Source organism: Temnothorax longispinosus, chromosome 1 (assembly GCF_030848805.1).
Source record: "Temnothorax longispinosus isolate EJ_2023e chromosome 1, Tlon_JGU_v1, whole genome shotgun sequence".
Classification (NCBI taxonomy): Eukaryota; Metazoa; Arthropoda; class Insecta; order Hymenoptera; family Formicidae; genus Temnothorax; species Temnothorax longispinosus.
In genome coordinates this window covers 18,211,115-18,224,658 of record NC_092358.1, presented here as the reverse complement: position 1 = coordinate 18,224,658, position 13,544 = coordinate 18,211,115, and the positions used below count along the sequence as shown (strand labels likewise).

Sequence of the window (13,544 nt, the reverse complement as noted above, 5' to 3'; positions counted from 1 at the left end):
ATATGAATATATCTTGTTTGTGAACAAAGGATTTTTTGAAAAAATAATTTTTGACAAAATGGCGGCCGTTTTAAGGAAAAACGCAATTTTTCGGGCTCTTAATTTTTCGTTTTTCTTCAATAAAAAAAAAGTTTTCATTAAAAAAAAAACTCCTTTGTTCACGAACAAGATATATTCATATACTAACAGAATCTTTTTGGTTTCTTGATTTCAGATGATTTGGCTTGGAGTTATCGTGGTCACCGCACGACACCTCTGAAAAATCTGGAGTGGCCGTAACTTCCTTAATTTACAATATTTTTCAACGAAAAAACTTCTGAATGTTATTCAATATGTGTACTTTTAATATCAACTTTTTGTTGTAAGAAAAAATAAATCGACTTTCTTATAAAAATCCCCGAAAATCATGCCCTTTCAACTAGGCATGACCTCTTAATGCAACAATCCCAAAGTCTCTCCCACTTCAAAAAACATTGTTTCATTTCTTCTTCCAAAATGCTGTTAAAGGTTGCCGGCGATTCTCGTTGAACCTCGTCAATGTCAGCAAAATGCCTCCCTTTAAGCTGCTGCTTCATTCGTTGGAATAAAAAGAAGTCACAAGGAGCGAGGTCGAGTGAATAAGGCGGGTAGGGCGCAGTTACTATTTTATTTTTAGCCAAAATCTGCTGAACGCTCAAGGCTGTACAGGGGCATTGTCGTGAGGCAGGAACCAATCACCACTCTTCCACTTTTCCACTTTTCTTCCACTCTTCCTCGCCCCTTGTGACTTTTTTATTGCCACGAATGAAGTAGCAGCTTTAGAATCTACTCAAGAATATTCTATAATCTATGCAGAGTAGCAGCAAAACTTTGAGCTGGAGTCTTCGGATGATTCTCAATCCAGTGAAGAGCAAAACTACTATAATGCAGCACGATCATTTAGGGATTAATACCATTTAAGAGTAATTTTTTAATTACGTAGATTGTAATTGTAATTTTATTATTTTTTTAAATTTAAAATTATGATGATAATTATATTCCTTTATTTATATTTTAGTTACCAAACAAGACATTGAATTTTTACAATTTCTTCTCGTAGCTCTTAGACCTTCATATGAATCTGAACCAGAAGCCGACCGAAATAATAGAACAATTTTTTAGGTAAGGGGAGAAGCCCTGAAAGAATTCAATTAATTATATATATTTTATTTTTCTATTTTATTATTTTGCTTTCTTTTTGATACAGATTCCGGCGAAAATGCTGAAACCTGAGGACAACTTAATAAAAGCTGCTAACATATATTGTTAAAAAATTATATTTTTACTGACATAAGCTTATTAACCGATTTTCGGTTAATAATTTATATACAATGCATACATAAGTGTGCGTCAAACAAACGCAAATATAGATCAAAGAAAAAATAATAAGATTCAGTGATAGTTCGTTAATAAAATAGGTGAAAATTTAATAGGCTTCCCAATTTGGCGAATCAAGATTTTTTTATTCAACATGATAAGTCGTATGAAAATCGTTGAAAGTCGTATGAAAGTCGGTTGAATACTTACTCATCCCAGTTTTTATGTTTTGTAATTATATGTCTTATGCGATCATCATCGACACAGTTGGATATTAAAATTGATTCACCACACAATTTGCATCTTTTTAACTGAGGCTGCAATATATAATTCTCGAATAAATGCTTAATTTCTTCGATTGTCGGTAATTTTTTATGAGAATCCGTTGTATATCAAAGGGCACGTGTCTAGCTACTTACTAAGGCTGCGTTCGGGGAACACGCTATTAGCGCTATTTGCTTATTCTATCGGATCCTTGTTCTTATACACTTGATGAGCGATAAAGATAGAATGATGCAATAGCGCTAATAGCGCGCTTCCCGAACGCAGCCTATATAGTTTATATAGAAAAAAATTACCTCTCAACACACGTTTGAAATACTAATCACAAAGGTCGAAAAAAATACTATTTATTTACTAGAATGTATGTAAATATAAATATGTGATTTAAATTTGCCTAACTACCAGATCGATCTTATCTTTATTTATCCTATTACTAATTGAAAACTTTAAAATATTAAATTTTAAAAAATTGTTTAAAAAAATTTCTCTTGTTCTAAATTATACTTTCAAATAATAAAAGTTACAAAAACAAAAGCTGATTATTAATTTAATATGCTACACTCATATTTACTTCTCAGAAATAAAAAAGAATTGATTTGCGATGGCTGTCGAGATAGTCGTGATGACAAAATTCACATAGATGTATGAAATAACGGATGCCATGGAAAATTCTATTGATAAATGATAAGCGAATATTATTTTCTTTAATATAAACAATACTTATTTTCTTTAATATAAAATACATTATTTCCATTAACATTTCTGTTTTACACCAAATTCTTCTCTGTTTTTTAATATTTTTTGTTTGATAATATGGAAGTTATATACATATATATATATATATATATATAATAATAATAAATGATACTTGTGTATTTGAATATTTGGTTTGATTAATAAAGATAAAGTATAAAAAATATTTAATTTATCAATTATTACAAAACATATTACAAAAAAGTATCATTATCTTATAATTTATAATGTAATACATTCGTGTTAAAAATTAAACTAGTTTCCAAGTAATATTTACTTACTTAACATAGAATTAGTAATATTTTTTATTTACTATTATATCTCAAATGTATTTTTTTGTGATATAGTTTCTGGGTACAATTTAATATTTATTTAATTTTTAAATATAAAAATATTCTTATTAGTACTATATATACTCATTGTCAGTAGAATTAAGTGTAAATCAACTGTATTAAACAGCAACTTATTAACGGTAGCTGTATTAAAGTGTAACTGTATTAGATTTTATTGAAATAATTATGATAGAACAACGAAGAAACTAATATTTTGAATTATTTAATATTCCATTATTACTTTTACTCTACTTACATTTAATGCATTTCTTAATTTCAATAAGCAATGTATTAATTATGTACTTTACTTAACTGCAGAGTATATAATACGATAAGCAAGTATGTTATTTATTATTTGTTTATCATATTTAGTCTATCTACAGGTAAGCAAATTATATAATTAATACACTGTTTATTGAAATCAAGATGCACATTAAATGCAAGTATAGTACATGAGATAATGAAGAATATTAAATAATTATTTCTTAGAAATGTTTATAGCACAGACTCTAGAGCCCTTTTAGAGGTTCTTAGCGGATACTCTTTTAAGCCTACACATGGAATAAACGGCAATAAGCGACAATTCGTAGCATCGAAAGAGGGTAATAGCCATATATTGTTTTGCGCTTAAAAGTCTACATTGGTTCTCTAAATTCGGCGAAATTTGCAGACCTAATCTATGTTAAAAATTTCGACTCGGGTAACTTTAGTAAGTGTGTTCTTAAACAACTTGTAACGTTGTCCAACGTGGGTGACCGAATTTCTACTCCACAAATCCTGCACTTTGCAAGCAAAAGTTCTAATTTTTCGAAATAATCCCACAACTCGCTGATTATCCTCCCTTTCGGTGCCATTATAACAGTTCTATATACAGGTTTTGTCAGATACTAAATGTGTACAAAATTCGCCTCGACAAGCGTTCGAAATCTGCTCACAAAGGTCGAAGAGAGAAGGGAGACGTTTTGCTGACATTGGCGAGGTTCAATGAGAAACGCTAGCAGTCCTTAACAACATTCTTCTGTGGAAAAAGAATTTAGACTGTGTTTCTTAAAGTGGAAAAGACGTTGAGATTGTTGCATCAAATCACATAGAGAGTAGGTACTTCAAAGAGAGTTGAAGTTTCAAACCTATAAGTGCACTTTAAATATTTTTCTTTTTTTAATAATTCCAGAAACTTTTGGATATCCTCTCATATATATAATTCATATACTTATTTATGTATGTATATAATATATATATATATATATATATATATATATATATATATGTAAGGATTAAAAGAAGAACATTGAAGTTTATTGATTTAGATGCTAAAAAGAAGAATCACGCGTGGAACTGACAATGAGTAGAGCAGCGCTGAAGAACGGAAAGAATAATTGGATTAGATAGGAGAATGTAATAAGAAAAACTACGACGTGCAGGATCCTTCTAGGTTTATCCATCTTACGAAAAAGAGCAAGGAGTTGCGAAGCTAAAGATGCCACCAATTCTCAAGTGGAACACATTAATTAGGACACGTCGCATTGGTGGAAAGCTTGAGTTGAACCATGCAAGATGAGACATGGATAAACGCTTTTGTTTATTATTTAACACGCTGAAGAAATGATTAAAAAGCGGTACTGCTTTGTCAATATTTATCTACAGCGGAAGCACATTAGTTACAACGGGGACATATCTACAAATTTATCATCACATGATTTTAACCAACTGTAATGGAATTATTATCTAATTAATTATTATTTCTTTGAATATTACACTTAAAAACAAAATGATTAATCGTCTCGTTGCATGTAAAAAGCACTGCGTTGCATCAGAAAATAAGCATATTAGCAGGCTTTCAGCATAATCACATCTCACACTTTCTTGATGAGTGTAAATTCCCTCTCATATAAAACTTCTCTGACGTATTTTTCATTAAATTTTAATTCCCGACGGATAATAATTTCGCGCTACAGCTAGCTTAATTAATTAATCCACTTTGCATACAATGTCGCTTTTGCGCCGAGACAGGACGCGGCAAAGCTGTAGGTATTTCTTGACACGCCGTCGCTGACCCAAGTTTCGGTCTGCCATGTATTGCCTTAATCTATGTACGAAGTTGCTGGTTAACCCGAATTAAGCCGAGACGAGACAGCAAGTAGCGCGCCCTTTCCGTTGTTTCTCGCTGTTAAGCCATTTCATACTTGTATTTTGTTCGCGGCTCCGCAAACTTCCGTTTGAATTACGTCGTATGTATTTCGCGCGTATTAATTTACAATGGCTAACGCTCTAATTACATCTGCTCAGATATTACTGCTCTTATCACACGAATAAGCTTCAATAAAATACCGAGAAAAGATAATAATAACTAAATAACGTTTATTTAGTAATTAAATTGATTTACCATGAATAATGATTCGTTTTCCATCAATAGCCATGTTATTTACAAACATATTTTGATATATTTCAACATTTTTATTTTTTTTATGTCATTTATTTAATCTTTCATGCATATTGTTCATCAAGTGGCACTTAGGACAACATCAGCAATGGAAAAAATAATTTGCGCTGTTTGAGAGAAGAAAATATGCAAATAAAACTTTGCAAGAAAAGAGTACTTTGTTCTGAATATCTCAAAACTTCTTTTACAGCATTTTTCAATCCAATTCCTTTTCCATCTTTTTCCACTTCAACTTTAATTTTTACTTTTTTAAATTCATCTTTTTACGTAATGCGATGTTTATCATTGTTTCTTTATTGGAAATAAGTTGTTTAATTATTAGAAAAGTTTCGACAGATATGTAAAGATGTACGCGCAAATATATATATATATATATATATATATATATATATACATATACGCGAGGGATTCTGTGATCCGCGTAAGAAACGGAATGCCTTGAGGAAATCCTCGGGGACGATGCTCGGAAAACGAGAGGTTATCGAGTGATCTCAATGTCGCTCGAGTGAACGTCGCGTTCTTGGGCGCTGCGCGAAGGGATATTGCTCGTGCAGAATGGAGCAGCGCCTCGATTGCTTTTGCGATAAACGCGTCCGAGCAACTCGACAAGGTCCGCGTAAACTGGCAAAAGCTTTTCACCATGCGATAAATGACGATCGCGATCGCGATAACGGTTCCCTTGCCGTTTTGCATAATTAATTGACTAAAATCGTTTCGCTAATAGATTGGCGTTGTAAGAATGCAATTATATATTTTATGTAACACGTGCATGAAAAGTGGCCCATTACGCACGCTACGCGTGCGTGATAGACCACTTTCCACGCACTTGCAACATAAAATAGGGTGTGCAAGCCGTGCGTAAAGATGAAAATTCACGGGTGCGGGCCGAAGGCTCGTGCGTCAACTCCGCACCCGTGAATTTTCATCTTACAGCACTTGTTACACAAATAACTATTGTATATAAAATATTTATGTGTAAAACTGATGAGAGATAAAAAGCATTATAGTGTTGTAGTGACATAAAGAAACATGGAATATCGATTACATAATCGAAAATTCTGTATTTATTATATGTGCTATATAACGATAAATAAACTGTATATAGTTGATATAATAAAAGAATATAATGTAAAAGAAAAAAGAGAGATGCAAGCAACATTTACTGGCTTATTATGTCGACATAAAGTATTGATATCATAATTATGCAAAAAGATATCGCGTCGTAGAACGGCTTTGTCAGCTTTTCGAAGAATTCCCGAAGGAGCCATGCACGGCTTTCAATGCTACAGATGGTTCGCATTCGAGCGAACTCGATCTTGGAAAACTACAGGATTACTCGCGAGAGACTGTCCGTATTTCAACGCGTAGACCTTCCGGAGGGACGCGATTTGTCCTCGCAAAGCCCTCATCGTTTGAACCAGGCGTATTCTAATCCCGATGCAAGAGTCAGCAGTCAGCAGTGATTTATACAACAGAAACACGCGGGATTATCGTTGACGACCTGCGCGCAAAATTTACTCCAAATAATTTTACAATATGAATTATTCGATTTTAAATTATTTAAATTTTCTTTTTGCTGAAAATTTTTGAAATAAAATATTCTATAATTAGTAAAAATAAATTTGCATATACAGAAATTAAGGAAAACATTGAATTTCAATTAGTCTTAAGTACTGTTATAGGAAGCTAATTGACAAACAGTTAAATATCTATTTTTCTTAATTATGTTTCGTTGACCATTATTTTAAGTTCTCTATATTACTAATTAATTTTACTTCTTGTCATTTTGTTTGTTTCAATCTAATCGTTACTCATTGACTTTTATTTAATCTTAAAACCATTAACGGCTTAATTAAAAACTATAAACTGCTGCTCTACTTATTACTACGCTACTGACTACTTGTTTTATCCGTTGGATATCCCTATACCTGTGTCATAGGACTCACAGAATCGCGAATTCAAAAATCAAATTGATGTAATTTTGTCTATAATCTTTTGTATAAGCGTTTTAATTATTTTATAAGGTCAGCTTCTATATTTTATACTCCTTGATAGCGTAAATTATAAAGAAATCACACCATTTGATGTGTACATATACATAAAACAAAAATTCTTCATCTTGCTACAAGGTTTCTCTAAACCTGAGAGATTCAAGGATTTAAATAGCCTCTTTCGGCCTCTATTCGATGCAGCTTGAGAGTTATTCACCCACAAGATCGGCCCATATTCCATCGGCAAAGATCTTCCCTGCTACCCCTCGGTAAAGGCCAGATTAGACTCGTCCTTATCGCGTCTTTACCACATCCTCGAGGGGTAACCGAGCATAAGGATAAAACGAGGAGCCTTCATGGGGCACGAGATATCGGTCCAATAAAAGACGTCATCTCCCCTGTTATTTTCTCAAGAGAGCTCGGTAGTACGCTCCTGCACGTAGGTATCACATTGTTCGCGCGGATATCGCGCGAAAGGGAGCGCCCGCTAATGACGGTATCGCAGAAAGATGGATGGGTCGGATGCGCCAGTGCGACGGGCCGATCGATTCCTCGAAATTTTTGCCGATCCCTGATACTGATGGACGAACAATTAACGTGAAATATGTATCTCGAGGTTCAGACTTTCGAATAGAGCGAGTGCACACCCTCGAATTTTCTTCCGCGTGTCATTTTACTTTTAACGCATTCATCCATAAGCGAGATTTTTTTACATAAATCAATCTTAAGACTCTTCATTCATCACTGCAGCCGTGTTAAATTGTAACGTTAGAAGCAAAAAATCGTAAATTCTTATCTGATAGTAGACGTATAAGTTTATCACGCGCAATTACTTGCGTTTAATCAAATTAAATTGCGCGAAATATTTAAAGATGTATTAGGTATCATTTTACAAATAATCATATAATTTAATTTCTATATTTACTTACTATGCTGAAGGAAGGTTAAACGGCCAAAATTCGAGCAAAAGAAATTTTTAGATGTTAGTTTAGAAATAAAACTTAATAAAAATATATGTATACAATGACATTTATTTACGTTTCGACCTACTTGGTCTTCATCAGAACGTTCTAATCGATAAAATTACATTTAGCTTCCACTTTATTCTCCTCTTCTCCCACGTCAAGTCATCCTCTATCCATTGAACGGGTGATGAGATGGTTTTTGACTTTGTGCGGAGGGAGTCAGTAGCGAATTTTACAAATGTGCTCGAGTATGAGTGACAACACGCAAATAACAAATTTATTTCAAACGCCTATACAATAATAAATTACGGACGATTTTTTACTTCTGACGTCATAATCCAGCAATACATTCTCGACACGACACAACCCATGATCGGTGTTCGTAAATCAGTAACTGCCACGTTGCCTCGTAAATAACTCAACGCGGTATCGTGACCTGCCATACTTCGCAATTTTACGATCATAGCGACATTTTGACATACTCATGCGATTCCTTGCTTCGCGAAAGGGCAGATCGGCACGTAGCTCTCAACGATCGTTCGGAAAATTGCGCATCCTTGAATCCTCTCTACACTCGCATTGTATTGAAAATTGTAAGAGGATACAGTTATGACTCCTGCAGAATTGATCTCATATAATGCATCTCTAAAGTTATTACTTTTAAATAATTTTTTATAACAACTATATATTAATGTGTGTAATTACGTTGTGCAAATGTGGAACATGGAGATTATCATCCAGCTTCTTTCAAACTATAGATACAAATCCTTTTATTTTTTTTTTTTTTAGATGGCAGGCTGATCTAGTGGCAAACGACTCGTAACCACGAAGATAACCGGCTCGAGTCCACAGGAATTTTAATATTCCAAACGGTATCCCTCTGCATGAGAAATTAACGAGGGCGACTCTTGTGCGAAAAAGTTGAGCTTCGTCGGCAACTGGCAACTGCTATGTATACCTCCTCTCCATTTTCCATGAAAATCCCTCTATTTGATGTTCAGAATCTTAAAGGAGGGTTTGTGAGCAAGGTTAGCAGTATATCCGGAGTAAAACGAATAAATTCTCACAATATCAGCAATGACCTCGGTCTTATTGATGAGACAGGCTCAAGCCTGATGTTCAAAAAGGAAGAAAAAGGGAAAGAAAAAGAAGAAGATCTTTTTTTATCAGGTTTCCTTCTTTTAAAGTAAAATTTTTTACAATCTTATAAAACATGTAGCGCAGTAGGGGGGCTTAATTTATATACTGCATTTATTTATATCGAACTCAAATTTATCGTACAATGCATATTTATGGCCGCGTATTTCTTTGTCGTACGCGAGATTTAGCTGCTTTTAGAGTATTAGAGCGTCACTGAATACCATAAGAGAAGCTAATGGTCCCTTTTATATCCGCTCACATAAAAGGTATCGTTCCCCGCAATGTTTCGTCGGGAACGGATATAACGCCGTAGACACCTGCACTTTCTTGAAAGAGTGCTATTTGCTCTAATGTGTCCCTCGCACGTCTGTGCGTAAAATCACTTACCGCTATAAAGTTATGTGAAACAACACGATTGTTGTATCGTAACACAAAAAAGGCTATATATGTACGTGTAAAAGGGGCTATAAAGATCGGCACTTTAGTATGGTACATGACTATATCGGATCAGATAACGGCTTTATATACTCATATGGATAAAAAATATTTAATAATTTTTATGATTTTATATGTTACACGAGACACATTGGGAATATATCGGATCGTAAGTTCTGGTTTCGGCTTGTTGATGAAGAAACATGGCATTGCATGCATTGTATCGATGCAATGCGCGCGGCAGTTATTAGCGAGAAATTAATTGAAATATACCAGTTATAATAATATAATTGTTAATGATTGGAATTGGATGTCGCAGCATAAAAGTGTTTAAATATTGTGCGTGTATGTGTGTGTTCTTTTCTGCTTTTTATTTTACTTTTATATTTATTATAACCCAATGTAAATTGTGCATTATCACCAATAAACATGAAAAATTCAATATTTAATTATATTTGTTACAAATACCCGCATATAAACATATGTAATAAATCAACTGTGAATTAAAGTGTGAATTAAAGTAATAACGGGTAAAAACACCTATGGTATACCCAACTGCGACGGTACAAACGAGCGAGCCTTAATCGACGTGATATTTTACATAACATTCCGCCTCGAGGTACAGAATTGCGATCGAGAATAAACACGCTGCCAGAAGTACAGCAACGGAATTGCGGGCATGCATTGTCTAAATACCACGGTGACTGCGGAATCAACGGAATGACCGCTGCACATACGTCGATGTCGGCCGCAACCCCGACGTACTACATATCAGACATTGGCCGTTTGACGAACTAGACCGATTGTCGGATTCATCAAGATAATCAAGAGCGACACGTTCGGGTATGCAGCATGTTAACTACGGATTCTAGTCTCATATTTCTCGACGAAAACACTGAGATTCTAAAAGGAGTAAACTCTGTACAATTTAAGATGGAATAAATTCTATACAACTTTAATGTTTAAAAAAAAAGATAAATTTCGAAAATTCGCCGAAACATAGAAAAAGTAATCGACAATGTTTGATTTAAAAAACCGTGATAAAATAGTTTTAATGCACAGAAAAAAAAAGTGTTAAATCAATACTTATATTCTTGTATATATAAGCAAGAATCTATAATCTTGAAGTGAGATATAAATTGCGTTAAACGAAGAAAACTTGTTTGAATAAAGGTACTTATATAGTTTAATCAAGAAAAGAAAGTTAAAACAAAAGTTGAAGTTCTTATAAGAAGATTATAGATTCTTGCCATTCTTACTTATATACAAGAATATAAGTCTTGATTTAACACTTCTTTTTTTTTCTGTGCGGATATTGTAATAATGTATTTTATAAAATACACTCATTTATTATTACGTCAAAACGCCATTTAAATAGAAAAATCACTTCTTCGTTAATGGTTTAATTGTCCATCATATTTTTCCACAAAATTTAGACATCCGATCTTCCAGCGATCATTTAATGGTTTCAAATGTATCAATAAGATGTTAATATAAACAAAATTATCGCACAGACATGTAAGTGACGAATTGTCACGCAATATTGCGGATCTTAATTTGCTGTAGTAGGTTCTTTACGGTCACAAGTATCGCAACGTCTGACACGAAACGTAGCGACCCGAAAGGATTCCGTCAGGTCACGTCTGCGACAATCAAATACGTTTTATTCGCTTCACTCTGCGAGTCCTGATACTCCCCAGTCTCATATCCTTCCATCTGTATACTCAACGCTTCCACCTTTTTCGAAGGCTTTGTTTCCAGTTGGCCGATATTAAATTCAGGAGCGCCCACGTGCGTCACCCTTTTCGGCGGTAATGCATACGTAACTGCGAACCCACCACATTGTGTTCTGCCTCCTCCCTTCTCGGGGAGGGGGGGATTAGTTTCGGACAGACATTTGGACGAGGGATGTGTGCTATTCCGTGGAACGCGCGCGACGAGAAACCCTCTAAAGATTTAATGAGCGGAACACGCGCGAAATTTTTTTCCCCAACCCAACCAGAAAACATTTTACCGCAGCAATTTTCCGAAATGTCAAATACTAATTGAACCATATATCTCTTTTCAGTTAAAATGACATTTGGCTTTTTGCAAAATTTTACAGATTGTCAGGGGACCAACATTTTCTTCGTATAAACCAATTTATCTGTAAAATTACAGTGACTTTTTGATAACATTTTTTTAAATCCTGATAGGAAATGTCATTCTATAACGATTCCTCAAAACGTGTTGAATATTAATTGGACGCAAGTTCTGCAATGCGGAACCAACTCCGAAATCTTGCCCGCTAAAATAAATTTCGCGAAATATTAGAAATAAAATTCCGTGCCAACGTTATCTCAAATATAATGATCGGACTACACAATAAAATTTATCTTATCTTCTTCAAGTGCAATTCCATTTGTTGTGTGCGTTTTTAGAAAATCTTAAGTCCTTCATGACCACTTTGCAATGCAGAACTAAAAATTACGAAAATAGGACTTGGCTCCTTCCTTATTGTACAACTTCGTCCAATTGAGCTTTGAATATTTCATAAAAGACCACAATTTATACTCAGCTATTATTTGGCGAAATTAATTCATCTAATACATGTTTCACTTGACCCGTCGCTGCCCCTTTGCAATCCCTCGCGAAAATATTCTTTTCATCCCATTTTATTTCATTCAGAATAATTAATACACTTCCTCGCACAAACGCCGATATTAATTTCCTCCATTTACATGATCTCTTCCAAGAGTCCCTGTTACATATTTATTCAATCCCCCTCCTTCCCGCCGATTTCGATTCAACAGCCACGATTTGTGAACGCGCTCGTTTCAACCCGAGATTATTATTATTATATCTCCCTCGAGCAAATTTTACTCCTCTCTACAAGAACCAACCTCCTATCTAAAGAACCAACCGTGTACCAACCATTTAATTATATTATTGAAATTACCATGGCATATTAATTATGCTCAAAGAAAGCCACAAAACCTTCCTTTTCTTCACGATGCTTTCGCGAAGTTGCAAAATCGAAAGTAACCCGTTCCCATTTCCAATGTTTCTTCAGTCTCTTCGAATTTTACAACTGTTCCATCTCTTTAACTTTTCCTACATCGCCAATGCTTTTCATCCTATAATCGCTTATGCGATTACATTGTTCAAAGTGAACAGACCGATTGCTATGTCGAATATCTCCTCAACACCGTGACGGACTACAATTAGTCATGATAATGACGTTTTACACGCTGCGTCTATGATCTGATCGTGCCTACGACCACGACCCGGAAGAAATCAATACGCCGACCCGAAGACGCCTACGATTGGCCGCATCCGACGAAGACGAAGGGAAATGTCTATAAGGCGAGACCAAGATGAAATAAAATATAGAAATGAGATGAGAATAATATGGATATGATAACAATTGAAGCAATCTTCATTCTAAAAGTCATCAAAATTAGGAGAAACTCTATGCTACTACACACAATATTATATTTTATTTCATCATGGTCTCGCCTTACAGACATTTCCCTTCGTCTTTGTTGGATGCGACCAATCGTAGGCGTCTACGTCTTTAGTTTTAAATTTAAATAATATGTAAATTTTTAAAATAGGACGTAGAAAATCTCCCCTCTTGCTTTTTAACACATCACATTATTTTATTTTCTACATCTACTTCATTAAAGTAACGATGATACCCCTCGCTAATAATCGAATTGTCTATATAATGAAAGCTCGATTGTACAGCGAGAAAATAATGATTTAACACGTAATAATATTTTTATAAAATTCATAAGATCATGTGAAAATATCCGGCATGACGTTGATAAACCGCAAAGTGGAAATCATTGACTGCGAATAGCTCTCTGTGTGCATTTGGTATTCACAA

General features: G+C 34.3%; 1 protein-coding gene across 12 annotated transcripts in view; it reads right to left on the bottom strand.

Annotated features, from left to right (window-relative positions):
- The window catches only part of Shal (potassium voltage-gated channel protein Shal), a 169,561-nt gene that overhangs the window by 54,255 nt on the left and 101,762 nt on the right, over positions 1-13,544 (bottom strand). The gene's annotated exons all lie outside the window — the stretch shown is intronic.